The following is a 14965-nucleotide window of genomic DNA, read 5'->3' as shown; positions in this document are numbered from 1 at the left end:
TATATCCTTCAATGTGGATAAAACACTCTGTGCTCTCATGGGTGCCTTCACGCTCCTCACGTTGATAGTGGCGATCGTGAGAGACATGAGTATATTTAATAAAAGGTAAAACTGCAACATCTTGGGCTGACCTAGAAACAGACGGAGCCAGAACATTTCAACACAATAAAATCCATTAAAACCCATTAAAACTAGTCCACATCAATCCCTAAAACTACTTCCATTTCCCTCCTGCCAGGGTGAAAGAAGTCCAAGACGGGAATGTCTTCCACCTCTGGTCGGTCAGGAGTCGACTCTCTTCCTCTTGGCGGTAAGTGTAAAAAAGATACCTCATTCGGTGAACTACCCGGCCAGCAGGGGTCAGACCTCTCTGAAGGAGGAGTGTCCTCATCCGCTGTGGCCCGCTGTTTTTTTTCTTCTGTCATTAATGGGGACTCTGCCGGTCTTTTTCCCACTTGTGCACTTGGGAGTGAGGTGTCTAGTTCACTCTCCAGCTCTGGCATACTTACCTCAAACCCTGTTTGCAGTAAGGATGGAGTGGCTTCCTCCATTTCTACTCCTACTTCTCCCTTCTGTTCCACCACCCTTTCCTCCCCCTGACTCTTCTCTGGCTGCTCGGGGTGTGAACTCCCCCTAGCTTCCAGAGTGGTCACTTCATGAGGCTGGGGAGCTACATTTCCCGCCAAAACCTCTGGCCCCGCCCCTTCTTCTCCTTCCCCCTCACTTACCTCTGGGCCATGCTGCTTTTCGGCCATTTTGTTTTCGGCCATCTTGTCATGAGTTTCCTCCTCCCTCCTTGCCTTTTTAAGTTTGTTAGCAAAGGACGAAGGACAATCCCTAAAGAGGTGGTCACTCTCTCCACAGAGATTACACTTTCTCACGTTGGTACATTCATGAAATGTGTGCCCTCTTTCCCTGCATTTCCCGCATATTTTTTCAGTGCAAGCCTCTGCCAAATGCCCCATGTCACCACACTTACGGCATGTCTTAGGCATTCCCTGGTAATGAATATACCCCCTGTTTTCCCCCAACACTATCATCTGAGGTAGCTGCCTCAGACCCATGTAGCCATTTGCATCCTCCCACTGCCTTATCGGGACTCTCCAGGCGCAGTTCCATATACGGTCTTCGTCTAACACTTTCATGGGTGGCCCTACCACATTACAAAATCTTCTTAGCCATGCACAGATATCTTCCCCACATACAGTCTCATTAAACATTTTCACAATTACAACCTTTCTATTATAGTCCGTCAACCTTTCCAACATAAACATCTCAAAATGCTGTTGCATTTCCTCATATTTTGTCCAGAATCTATTTAACATTGTCGGTGTCCCAAAACTCACGTCAAAACCCTTGTTCTGTGGTAATGCTATAATACAATTCAACATTTCTGGCCTAAAACCCAAAACCTTCTGTAACAGTTTCCTTGAAAAATCCAAGCGTGACATGTGCAACAATTTTTCCTCACTGTCTGATTTGAAGTAAAAACGCACACTGTGGTGCCTCCTCATGCCTGGCCGAGTGGCCGACATGATGGAGGCACCCACAGCTTAACTCTCTAAAAAAAATAAAATAAAATCTACCTGTAAAACCCCTAAAATCCTAAAAAGATAAAATCCCAAGATTTAAAAGGCTTTACAAGTAAAAGGACAAAGACAAAAAAACAAGACTTACCTTAGTTCAGGAATTATCCCAAACCACAGCAACCTACAAATTTAGAAAAAAAAACTCACACAAATTAATGCACACTCCACTTTTACCATATAAGAAAAATATTCCCTCTGGGTTCCTAGAGCAATCTATAAAAGAAGGCCCTCAAACCCCAAAGGGTCGATCGCTGTCTCCGCCCCTTGATCTTAGCCAAAAGGCCGAGAAGCGATAACCTGAAATGGGCGCTGGCCTGGGCGCCGGCCTCGCCGGCACAGGCCTCCCCTCCGCGGAGACAGCGCCCTTCCTTCCTTCCAGCCGTACGTACGCTCACCCTTCCCTTCGTGCCACGCCCACCCCTACGTTTATACACATTCTCATTGTACAGATTGTTGCGGCCCTGCCCGGAGGCAGAGCGCTCCAAAAAATCAATTTGACTCTTTGACGTTCCCCTCCACGGAAATCTTTAGTAAAAGGCGAAAGATTTGTGCGTGAATGAAGAGAAACCCGAGCTATAGCCATGTAGGCTCAGGCGTCCCGCTACGCCAACCTAAAGCCTAGCTCGTTTGTTCGCGGTAACAAGGGAGGAGCCTGCGGGGCTGTGGCTTGTTGGCAACATCAGGCAGGCAGGCAGGCAGGGCTGGCAGGCTATAATGGAGAGAGAGAGAGAGAGAGAGAGAGAGAGAGAGAGAGAGAGAGAAGGGGAAAAAACAGTAACAATCTCAAAAAAAAAAAAAGAACAAAAACGGAGGGAAAACTGCAAACCGCCGAAAGGGGAGTGGCCTCCGCTCGCACTGCATTTGTGACCAGCTGACAAGGCAGTGAGAGAGACAGAGACCACTCACTCCCCTTCATTCTTACTTATTCTGGTTTTTTTAAGGAGTGAGCGCTTTTGGCTGCTTTGTTTTATTTATTCACACAGACAGACAGAGACAGACAGACAGACAAATCAACCAACAAATGTAAAAATAAAGTTTTTATATATATATATATATATATATATATATATATATATATATATATATATATATATATATATATATAATACACATATTTATATATTTACACACACACACACACACACACACACACATATATTACAAATTCATTAAAATAAACAGGCTGATCATACCATACAACCAGCAACAAACTCTTTCTTTTCCACACGTTTAGGAAGGTGCACCGTTCCTGGAGGTACTGCAATACCAGGTCGATGCGTGGGGCGAACGGGGCAAGCCCCTGTTTCGCCTCCCTGTTCTAAAAATCCATTTAATATGAAGTCCTCATATAGAGGACGTATCAGATATTAAACTGATAAGAACAGATTTTTTTTTATTATTGTGTCATACAACATATATATCACACATCACACAATTGAATATATATACAATATACAATGTATATAATAAAAGGTCTATGGTCATTTGTTTTTCTTTTTAAATAAAAGTTTTGTCTCTGGTGAATGTGTCAGTGTCCTTTGTTTCCATAATCGACATGATTGTCCACAATAAAAGAGCAAAATACTACTCAGTCTTCCTTCCTGGTTTCCACAGGTCTGCTCCATGGAAGGCCTCAGCCTTTCTCCTTCTCACCACTTGAGGGCGCCTTTGCACAGTGTACACAATAAACACAAACATTCCACTCCACAAAATGAACTTTGCCTGCACACCAAGGACTAGAGGGGTCTTTTCCCACATGCTGCTGCATCCCATCACATACCAGTGTGTTGATTTCCATGGACAAGAAACTAAAAACAAGTACAATAGATAAATAAGTAGATAAAACAAGGTTACACTTTTCCTTCTGTTATTCACTTTAAAATGGAAGTTGCTCTCCCCAACATGAAAACCACTTTTACCCCCTAAAATTTTCCTTCCTGCCTCTTTAAAACCCGTCCTAGTCTCTGTCTGTGTACCGGCATTCCTGTACCACCCCCAGCTTGCCTTTGTCTGGTTGTCACACCACTCTGAAAGAAAGACACATATTACCTGTCCTTCTGGTACCCAGAGGAGATCCTCTAAAACCATGGCTCCACTGCTCCCCAGACTTCGGGGGGGGTCTGTGTGCAGTCAGGTGCCGCCGCCGCCCAAGATCTTCCCTAGCCTGTGGCCCCGGCACCCCCATCCGTCTGTCGCAATGTGACGTACACATACAGCCTTTTGTGCACCAGCTCTTGTCGGCCCTGTATGGTCATCTCCACGTGCTTCCCCACGAGCAGGTTCCTGGAGGTCCACACGGCGTCTTTTATACTGTTTAAGGTGGGCCAGAGCCTCTTAAAAACAGCTGGTGTGACATGTGGGCCCCAGCCCACCCCGTTAACCGCTTTTCGGTAACACAGTTCTTGGACCTCCCCTGCTCGTAGATACGGGCACCATAGGGTGCCGGTTACTGACCACAGATCCTGGGCGGCGTCGCACTCCCAGAGCACGTGCCTCACAGTTTCGGGCGCGCCACACCCTGGCTGTGGGCATATGGGATTTTTTGCCATGCCCCGGGAGTGCATAACGGCCCTGGCCGGGAGGATCTCATGGGCCGCCATCCAGGACACGTCTTTATGTCCGTTTGTGAGAGTTGGGTGGGCAGCGTTGTTCCATACCTGCCGGGATTCTTTCTCCCCCAGACCACGGACCAGGCACACTGGTTGTTGCTCCTGTACATAAGAAATCATTTGTTTATGGTTTACAAGTGTGTTTAGAATGGCATCTTCCAAATTAAAATGTTTTAAAAACTTGGGAATAAAATTGTAACCTTCTGGCATCTCAAAGGCCACTGGTAACCTTAGGTCTATTTTAATCACCTTCAAACGTCTTAAGTATGACCCCATTAAAAATCTGACCATACACCCTGTCTTTGTCATTTTTTTGTCTGTGCCATATTTTGTGTGTTGCCACGAAGAGGCTGCCCAAGAAGAGGTGGAGGTCAGGGACGCCTTTTCCTCCTTTTCCCGGTAGCCTCTTCAGCACCTCCCGTCGCACTCTCTCCCATCTGGTCCCCCAGAAGAAGTAAAAAAGAGCTCTGTCAATCTCCAACAGCACAGACCTCGGTGGCATAAAAACTGTAGAGACCAATAAAAACAGAGGTAAAATTATAGCCTTCATTATTAAAACTTTGCCTTCCAATGTCAACGTCCTCGTCTTCCAATACCCTATCTTTTGCCTTGCTTTATTTAAGATTTCCTTCCAGTTCCCATTCCCTTTCCCTGTTACATCAAAACGCACTCCTAAAACCTTAATATCTGTTTCTTTTAAAACCAACTCCATTCCCCTTAATTTCTCTGTGCCCCATGGTCCAAATAATTTCGCTGTTGATTTTTCTTTATTTAATTTGGCACCTGCTGCTTGCCCGTACCGCTCGGTGAGAGCGAAAGTTCTTCCTACTGCCTCTCTGTCTGTGCATATGACGTTTACATCATCCATATACAACACACATCTTACTTCCTGTCCTCCGCTCCCAGGTATTTTAATTCCCTGTATTCCTACATCCCTTCTCAAGGCCTGTGCGAGTGCCTCTATGCCCACCACATATAAGAGCGGAGATAGCGGACATCCCTGACGGACACCGCGACGTACATCTATCGCTTTTGTTGTAAACCCGTTTACCATCACTTTACTAGTAATATCTCTGTACAATAAACCCACCCAAGCTAAGAACCGCCCCGAAAAGCCCACTTTTCGCAATACCTCAAAGAGGTATTGATGCGAGATACGGTCGAATGCTTTTTCAACGTCTAAATTTAGCAAAATCATCCGAATATCTCTGCTTCTCGCGTAGCTGATGGTGTCTCTAATCAGAACGAGGCTGTCCGCTATCTTCCGTCCTGGCACCGCACAGGCTTGGTCCGGGTGTATTATTTCTTTTAAAACCTTAGACATACGTACCGACAAAAGCTTGCTAAATATTTTAAGGTCACAATTCAATAGGGTAATCGGCCTCCAATTTTTCAGCTCCGTTCTATCCTGTTTTTTTAAAATCAAAGTGACTAAACCTTCTCTAAAACTCCCCGGCATTTTTTCTAAAAGCTCGAATTCATTAAAAACCATTAATAAGTCCCGTACTAAAATGTCCCAGAAGCATTTATAAAATTCTATAGGCAACCCGTCTGGACCGGGTGCCTTTCCATTTTTAAAACCCTTTAAGCAATTCTCTAATTCCATTCTATTCAAATTCTTCGTTAAGATGTCCGTCTCACTTACCTTTTCTTGTAATAGCTCTAATGTTTCCTTTAAGGCTTGTTCATCAATTCTTGCCTCCTTAGAGGTCAGAATAAAAGCTCTCTACCACCCTTAAAATCTCCTCTTTTCCCTCCACTATTCTTTCTTCTTTATCTTTTAATTTCGTTATACCTCCCCCTTTATCTATAATTTTTTAAAAGAAAAACCTCGTACAACGCTCCACTTCCTCCACTTCCCTCTCCTTCGCTCTTAAAATCACCCCCTTACTTTGTTCTGTAACCACCGCTATCATTTCTTTTTTAACCTCTCGGATCTCATCATGGCAATCATACCCCTCCTTTACCCAGTTAAAATATCTCTGAAGTCTTTTCTGTAATCCTTTTATCTTATTTCTTTCCCTTTGCTTTTTCCTCCTCCCCACCTCCTGGAAAAAAACCCGTGTTTTATCTTTCACCATTTCCCACCACTCTGCTTTGTTTTTAAAACAGTCCTGTAGGGTCCGCCAGCCTCTGTACTCCTCTCTGTACATTTCCTTTACCTCTTCATCCTCCATTAGTACCACATTTAGTTTCCATCAGCTCTTCCCTACTAGTGGTTCTGTAGGTAATGTTAAAACACATAGCAGCTTAACATGATCAGAGAAGAAGGTTGGGATTAAAACAGCATCTTCAATCTTGCACTCTCTTAGCCACATAAAATCAATACGTGAGGCCTTCGAGCCATCTGCGCTAAACCATGTATATCCGTCTTCACCGCTATGTATTTCTCTGTACCCGTCACGTAGTTTAAAATCAGTCACTAGGGCCTGTAACCTCCGTGATGTCTTGTCCAATTTAAAATCCATATCCACCCCCTTTCTATCCTTTTTTGTTAAAATACAATTAAAATCTCCCCCTAAAATTAATGGCTGTCTACCTAATAAATGCAATTGCAATTCCTCTAGAAGTTTAAAACGGTCATTTTTTTCTGCATAGCCATATACATTTATCACCTTAAACTCTACTCCCATAAAATCCAAAATTGCCAAAATCGCCCTCCCGTCTCGAATCACCCTTTTCTCTTTGAAGCGTATGTTAGGGTTTAAAATCAAAATCGCCACTTCATCTGCCTTATTATAATTTGAGCCACTCCAAAACGATGGCTTACTCCCCCACTTCTCTTCCCAAGCATTGTATGAGTTTAGAAAGGGCAGTGCACATTCTTGCAGCAGGATTACATCCTCCTCCCCTGTTGCTAAAAAACTTAAAATGTTCTCTGCCCTTACCTGTGACCGCACACTTCTAACATTTATGGTGGAAATTTTAATAGCCATTAAAATGTGTAAAATAATTAAAACCAATATTTCCATGTTAAAGTTTAAAAGAGGCACCTTGAGCTATAAGTAAAATGAGACAAAATTAAGAAATCCTTTAAATACCTGTAGTTTTATGGTCAAAACCTCTGTCTATATACATCACCTCAAGCCGAGTTCTTCCTCAATTACCATTGACACCGCTTCTTCTTTAATCTCCTGTTTTCTTTGGTCTCTCTCTTTTCTGCCCTCTTTGTTCTCGTTGTTCTTCAGGCTGTTCAGCCCTCCTCTGGGGTGTTGATGACCTAATTGGAATATTTAAAAAAGATATTTTATTTGGCGACGCCAAGGGCCAATCTCTAGAGAGATCTAGGGAATCCAAAGATTCTTCCTCGGCTCGCGTCGTCTTCTCCCTGGGATCTGCCAAAGGGGATTCCTCCATTCGTTTCGCCACCTGTGCACAGGGTAAAACATCCTCCTCCTGTGTTTCAACATTTTCTGCTGCCCTTGCCCCCATCTCCCCATTACTTACCATGTCTCCACCTTGCCTCTGGTCTTCATTTCCCATTATTACACCTTCTCTCACTAATTCCTCAGAATTCCCCCCCTGACTTACCTCATAAAATTTTTCCACCACCCCCATGATCCCTTGATTTGTATTCATTGTTTGGTTCTCTTCTTTTAATTCGGTAATCCCTCCCCCCCGTGCTATTGTTTTCTTAAAAAAATATCGCGTACATTTTTCTCCTTCCTCTACTTCCTGCTCTTTACACATCATAATATGTACTTTGCTCTTCTCCTCCATTAAAAGCCTCATTTCTTCTCTTACTTGTTTTATCTCATCTTTGAAGTCGTGACCATGGTTTTCCAAATTAAAATACCTCTGTAGTCGCTTTTGCAGCCCCAACATGCGTCTTTCCTGTTTTTTCTTTTTAAAACTTCCCACCCTTCTAAAAAAAGTCTTGGTCCTCCCCTTAACCATCTCCCACCATTGTGCTCGTGTACTGTACAAGTCTTGGAGGGACTGCCAAAGCTTGTACTGCTCCCTGTAGTCTTCCCTTATTTCCTCTTCCAACAACAGGGAGCAGTTCAGCTTCCACAGCCCTCCCCCTGCCGTCACATTTGTGGGAAAGGATAAGGTGCAAGATAGCATGGCGTGATCTGAAAAAAAAGTAGGAGTTAATCTAGCATCCAATGGTGGGCAGTCACGAGTAAAGATGTAGTCTATGCGGGAGGCCCGGGACCCATCACCACTTGACCAGGTGAAGCCCTCCTCCCGTGGATGCATGGTCCGGTAACAGTCGACTAATTTAAAATCCACTTTCAGGTTGGTCAATCTCCCAGACGTTTGATCTAATTTAAAACCATCTCCCACATTTTTTCTGTCTTTCCCAGTTAAAACACAGTTAAAATCCCCGCCCACTATCAAAGGGACCCTCCCCAGCATGTGGGGCTGCAAATCCCCAAACAATTCATACCTTTCTTCTTTTTCATTAAAACCATACACATTTAAAACCTTAAAATCCCTCCCTAAAAAATGCAAATTGGCTAAAAGGGCCCGCCCATCCCTCACCACGGTGCAGTCCTTCACCACAATCCTAGGATTCTTAATTAAAATTGCAACACCATCGGCCTTGTTGTAGTGCGATCCACTCCAGAGGGAGGGACCTGCAGCCCAACGCTGCTCCCACTCTCTGTAGGATTTCAGAAATGGGATCGCACACTCTAGTATTAAAAACACATCTGCATTTACTGTTTCTAAAAATGAATACTCTGTGCTCTTAGGGGTGCCTTCACACTTCTCACATTTATGGTGACGATTGTGAGAGACATGAGCACGTTTAAAAGGAAGAAAAAACCCAACATCATGGTCATACAAAGATAATACATTTTAAAACAATAAAATCCATTAAAACTAATCGTCTTCCTTAATTCCTAAGACCACCTCCATTTTCTTCCTGCTGGGGTGGAAGAAATCCAGCACTGGGGTATACTCTACCTCTGTTCGGTCAGGGGTTGAGGTTCTCTCCCTCCCTGGTAGATGCAGGAAGGAGACCTTGTTTGGAGAGCCGCCCGGCCAACAAGGGTCTGACCTCTCTGATGGCGGGGTGTCCTCGTCCGCTGCAGCTCTCTGTTTTTTCTCCATCTCGTCCGTCAAAGGAGATTCCGCCGGCCTTTTTCCTACCTGGGCACTCGGGAGCCAGGTGTCCAGCTCCTCCTCTGATCCTTGTATACTTGTCTCTCCTGCTGTTGGGGGTGAAATAAAAACGTTGTCCCCCCCCCCAAATCCCTCCTCCATACTTTCTACACACTGTTCAAACTGTGGGTTTACCTCTGGGTCCTTCTCTGGTTCCTTCCGTTTGTCGGCCATTTTATTTTTTGCCTTGCTGTCCTCCGCCATTTTGTCTCTTTTTGCCCTTCTACTTAGCCCCACCCCTTTATCCTGTTCCCCTCCCCCTCCCTCCTCTCTGTGCATGGCCGGCCCCTCTCTTGCCTGTTCCGATTTATTCTGGGCCTGGGGAGGGGGTGGAGTTTTCCCTGCTGGTTCCACCCTTGGCTCCTCCCCTTCCTGCTTCTTCTCCCCAGCCATCTTCTCTCCTTGCGCACCATGCTGGGCGGCCATCTTTGTTGTTCTAAGCTTATTTGCAAACGATTGTGGGCAATCTCTAAAAAGATGGTTATCAGCTCCACACAAGTTGCATTTTCTGCCATTTGGGCACTTCTCGAATGTGTGCCCAATTTCCCTGCATTTACCACAAAAGACTTTGGAGCATGCTTCCGCTAAGTGTCCCATTTCCCCACACCTCCTGCACACTTTCGGCATCCCTTGATAAAAATATAACCCCTATTTTCCACCAGTACAATTGTTTGTGGCACAGCCTTTAACCCCATGTATCCATTCACATCCTCCCATTGCTGTATCGGTACATGCCAAGAACACGTCCATATACCATCTTCGTCGACCATTTTAACTGCATTACCTGTAACAGTGCAATATCTATCTAGCCAAGCACAAATATCCTCCGGGCTCACTGTCTCATTAAACATCCGTACTGTCGCCACCTTCCTTGTGTAATCAGTCAGTTTTTCTATTTTAAACAATTCAAAATGTTCCTTCAGCTCCTGCAACCTCACCCAATACGTGTTCAAAAAAGCCGCTGTGAAAAAACTTACATCGAACCCTTTATTCTGAGGGAGTGTTATAATACAATTTAACTCTATTGGGCTGGCCCCAAGGATTCCCTGCACATATTTCCTGGAGAAATCAAGTCTAGAGGGTATCGTTATTCCGTCATTTCTAGGTGTAAAAGAGAAGCGCACACTGTGGTGCCTCCTAGTGCCGGCACGAGCAGCCGACATGGAGGCACCACCACTTTAAAATTTCACTAAAAAGCCCAATAAATAGTCCAATAAATAGCTAAAAATCAGTCTAAAAAGGTTGTAAAAGGGTTCCAAACAAGTTTAAGAACGAATTTAAGAACAAATTTTAGTTAAACCTTACAATAAAAGGAGTTCCTAAAACAGTTCTAAAATCCACTTACCTTATTTTGAACCTTGAAAATAGCCACACTAACCGTGCAGACAAGAAGTTTTCCTTTGCAGCTTTTTAGCAAAAGCCTTCAGCTCCAAAGGTCGATCCCAGTCTCGTCCTCTTGATCTTAGCCAAAAGGCCGAGAAGCGATAACCTGAAATGGAAAATGGAATTTTTTTTTTTTTCCATTTTTATTCATCATTTCACAGTCAATACAATAAAACACCATCATAAGAATATTTCCTTTTCATCCCACATACAACACACAACAAAAAACAAAACAAAACATAGGTTTAAGACTAGCTTCTTGAAATCTTAAATTGGAATTTAAAAAGTCATGTCGGCTTTAATCTGACAACTAAAACCAGTTAAGATTTCTGCCTCAAATCCCTAAAACACCCACATAAAAGTTTAATAAAACGCACACATAAAAATTCATCACTTCGTCTTTGGCATAAAAACCCATTTTCCTTTCACATACTCCTCCTCCGTCATTGTATTATTTGCTAATATGTCAGCTTTAGCTCTCGCATAGATCTCACGATCAGAATACCCATGTGCCTGCAGTCTTGCCCGCATTCTTGCATTTACCCCAGCCGGGTGGAACAAAGTCCTCATTATGGGCGTATAGGGCCCCGGTGGCGGGAAGGGGGACAGGCTTTCCCCCTCTGTGTCCTCAGAGCTGTCCTCCTCTCTTGATGTCGAATCCCCTCCTTCCACTGGGCCTTCCTCTCCCTCTGTGTTCATCTCTGGAGGGAAGGGGTCCTCCTCCACCGTCCCCATGCAAACGACGCTGTCCCAGACTGTCTTCTTTGGGGTCGAAGACTGTGACGGTCTGGGCACCGCCTCTTCGGTCTGGGGGGGTGGGGGGGTGGACTTCCTCTCCTTGTTTCGTCGTCCCCCCTCCTCCTTGGGAGGGGTCAGCCCTGTCCTGGATCTCTTCTTGGAGGTGCCGGGAGTGGCCTTCTTTGGCTGCCCGGCCGGTCTGGACCCGTCTCTCTGGGGAGGGGGAGCACACAACAAGTGAGTAGGATTCTTCCTTACCTCCCCCTCCCTTGGATGCTCCTCTTCACCCGGGACTGCATCAGCGTTGTCTCCCCGGCCGGTCCCCGTTGTAATCCCCTCATCTGCTGTTGCTGATGTTCCAGGCCCGGCCGGGGGTCCCGTTGGGGCCTCCCCGGAGGGCGCCGCAGTGGTCTTCCTGCTCCTGCCACCGCCGACGCATAGGAAAAGCCAGCGCTGGGGCAGGAGCGCTCCAAGTGTCCCTCACCGCGGCATCTTCTGCACCTCCGGGGGCCCTTGCAGTCCCGGGCCAAATGTCCCGGGTCCAGACAGTTGTGACACTTCCGGCCCGGGCAGCTCTCCTCCTTGTGTCCCTACTCCCGGCACCCTCTGCAGTGGTCGGGCTGACCCCTGTAAAACAAATATCCACGGTTAAAACCCAAGGAGAAGAGGGCTGGAGGATGTACCACACCCCCCTGGCCGTCTTCTTTAAAAGTCATAAAAAACTGGCGACGGCCATTCCAGACGCCCAGCTCGTCCCGCACAAACTTCTCCCCCGGGTGGACCTCCCCGTAATTCTGGAGGAACCTGCGGATGTGCTCCGTGGGAACATACGGGTTGAACACGTGGGTGGTGACTAGCCGTCGGCCCTCCACCCACAGGGGCTAAACCACGAAATGTTTACCCACGGGATGTTCCTTCAGCACATCCCTCCGCCCCAGGGCACGTTGGTAAACCTCGGCAGAGTTAAAGGTTACCTCAAAATAGGCCTGGGGCCCATTGCGCTGAGCGCAGATCAAGTCCCAGACCGGGATCCCCAGAGCTTCTTGCAGCACCTCCCTTATGAAGGGGACCCTCTCAATGAAGGGAGCCCAGCGGGAGCCCAGCGGAACCTGGCCGTATTGAGCAGGCCTCCCCCTGCTCCCAAGCCAGGCCCTGCAGGGTAAGCTGCCGTCGGCCCCGAGGTCCCGGCTGGCTGACCGCCACCCAGCGCCGGCCCCACATCGGCCATCCTCTCCACCCCTGCCGGGAGACCCGGAGCAGAGAGAGGCCGCAGTTCCTCCACTGACCACCGGGGGAATGTTCAGAAGTCCACCCGGGATCCTCCAAGCCGGCGAGACGAGCCTAAAAACAGGAGGAGGATCTGGGCGGTTCCCAAGCGGTGGTCGGTGGACAATGCCACCAGACCGATTGCTCGTTAGGTTCCGCCCAGGCTCCTCCTGTTAAAAACACAGAAAAACAGAGGTTAAAATGCAGGCATAAAAAACGGCATGTAAAAGCTGTAGTAAAAATTCAAAAACAGTATAAAAACTGATAAGAACAGATACTACACTTGATCTTAGCCAAAAGGCCGAGAAGCGATTTTTTTTTTTTTTTTTTTTTCTTTTCCTTTATTCAATAATCAAAATTTTACAATTTTCAATAAAATGTTTCCATAAAAATCAACAATATACATTCACATGATATAAAACTTCACGGCTGGCTAAAGTAATATTAACACATGCAGATATAAAAATATAAAAAAACTTGCTGTCCTTGGTCCCCCAACCAGATTAGTCCCATTTTAAGATGGAAGTGAGAGCTGGCTGGGGTCCTCCTTAAAAAGTGTGGTGGGGCCCTGTGTGGGAGGGAAAAGTTCGTCCATAAAGTCCTCGTCATAAAACAGGGGGGTTGTCCATGTCCCGAGCCGCTCCCCCGTCCTCTGAACTGTCCTCTGACAGGGGAACATGCTCCACCACGCTCCCCATACAAATGACGCTCTCCCACACGCTCTGCCTCGGGGTTGAAGCCTTGGGCCCCACGGGCGCCGCCTCTTCCGCCTGGGGGGGTGGGGGGGTTGTCCTCCTCTCCTGTGCTTTCTTCTTATTGTTGCCTTGGGCCTCCTTGGGAGGGGTCAGCCCCACCCTCATCCTCTTCTTGGTAGTGCCGGGAGTAGCTTTTTTGGCCTGCCCGGCCAGCCTGGACCCATCTCTCTGGGGGGGGAGCACACAACAGGTGAGATGTTGAGGTTGATCTTACCTCCCCCTCCCGCCGGCGTTCCTCTTCACCCAGGACTGCTCCGTTGTCTTCTCCTTCATGGTTGCCCTTTGCCGTCCCCATTCCACTAGTCGTTGGAGCACTGGGGCCGGCTGAGGGCCCTGTTGATGTTGTAGGCTGGGGCTCCCCGGAGGTAGCCGCGGCGGCCTCCTCGCCCCTGCCCCGAACCACCATCGAAGCATATGACTGTGGAGCGTTGGGGCAGGAGCGCTCCAAATGTCCCTCGCCGCGGCAGCGTCTACACCTCCGGGGATCCCTGCAGTCCCGGGCCACATGTCCAGGATCCAGGCAGTTATAGCACCTCCGGCCCGGGCAGTCCTCCTCTTTATGTCCATACTCCCGGCACACCTTGCAATGGGCAGGCTGACCCCTGTAAAACAGATATCCTCGGTTAGTGCCCAAGGCAAACTGCGCGGGAGGATGCATCACCCCCCCCGGCCGTTCTTCAATGTTACTATAAACTGGCGGCGCCCATTCCACACCCCCAGCTCATCCCGCACATACTTCTCCCCCGGGTGGACCTCCCCGTAGGCCTGGAGGAACCTATGGATATGCTCCGAGGGGACATATGGGTTGAACATGTGGGTGGTTACCACAATGCGGCCCATCCCCCACAGAGGTTCAACCACAAACCGCTTCCCCAAGGGATGTATTTTGAGCTCATCCCTCTTCTCCAGGATCCGTTGGTACACATCGGCAGAGGAGAAGGTGACCTCAAAGAAGACTGAGGGCTTGTTGCGCTGGGCACAGATCAGGTCATCGATCCCGATCCCCAGGGCCCCCATCAGCACCTCCCGTATGAAGAGGACCCTCTCCATGAAAGGGATCCTCTCCTCACCGGGAGCCCAGCAGAACCTGGCCGTGTTGAGCAGGCCTCCACCTGCTCCCAAACCAGGTCCCGCCAAGAAGGCTGACCTCGGCCCCAGGGCCTCGACCGGCCGACTGCCACCCAGCGCCGGTCCCCCAGTCCCGCCGTCGGCCATTCTGCTCTCCCCTGCCGAGAGACCCAGAGCAGAGGGAGCCCGCAGTTCCTCCGGCCGTCCTCCAGGGGCAAAGATGTTCCTGGCCACTCGGGTTCCTTGAAGACGGTGGGACGAGCTGGACCTAAAAACAGAGAGGAGAAACTGGGCAGTTCCCAAGCGTTTGGTCGGCGGACAATGCCACCAGACCAGGTGCTCATTAGGTTCCGCCCAGTCCTCCTCCTGTTAAAACACAAGCAGAACAACAAGTTAGTAAAATCACAATAAAATCTGCATGTAAAGCTGTAGTAAAATTGTTAAA

At 47.5% G+C, this 14965-nt stretch overlaps 2 non-coding genes and 1 pseudogene across 2 annotated transcripts; all 3 read right to left on the bottom strand.

The window, feature by feature from the left end:
• Positions 1-2046: 2046 nt before the first annotated feature.
• On the bottom strand, positions 2047-2165 carry LOC143486173 (U5 spliceosomal RNA). Its single transcript, XR_013123170.1, has one exon. It is a non-coding gene; the product is annotated as a U5 spliceosomal RNA (small nuclear RNA).
• Positions 2166-2822: 657 nt separating this feature from the next.
• On the bottom strand, positions 2823-3010 carry LOC143486585 (U2 spliceosomal RNA). The gene has a single exon (XR_013123547.1). It is a non-coding gene; the product is annotated as a U2 spliceosomal RNA (small nuclear RNA).
• Positions 3011-12845: 9835 nt separating this feature from the next.
• LOC143486621 (U2 spliceosomal RNA) lies at positions 12846-13010 on the bottom strand (annotated as a pseudogene).
• Between the last annotated feature and the right edge of the window lie 1955 nt (positions 13011-14965).

This window comes from Brachyhypopomus gauderio, unplaced genomic scaffold (genome assembly GCF_052324685.1).
Source record: "Brachyhypopomus gauderio isolate BG-103 unplaced genomic scaffold, BGAUD_0.2 sc44, whole genome shotgun sequence".
Lineage (NCBI taxonomy): Eukaryota > Metazoa > Chordata > Actinopteri > Gymnotiformes > Hypopomidae > Brachyhypopomus > Brachyhypopomus gauderio.
The sequence above is the reverse complement of the archived record's forward strand: the minus strand, read 5'-3'. Positions and strand labels throughout refer to the sequence as shown.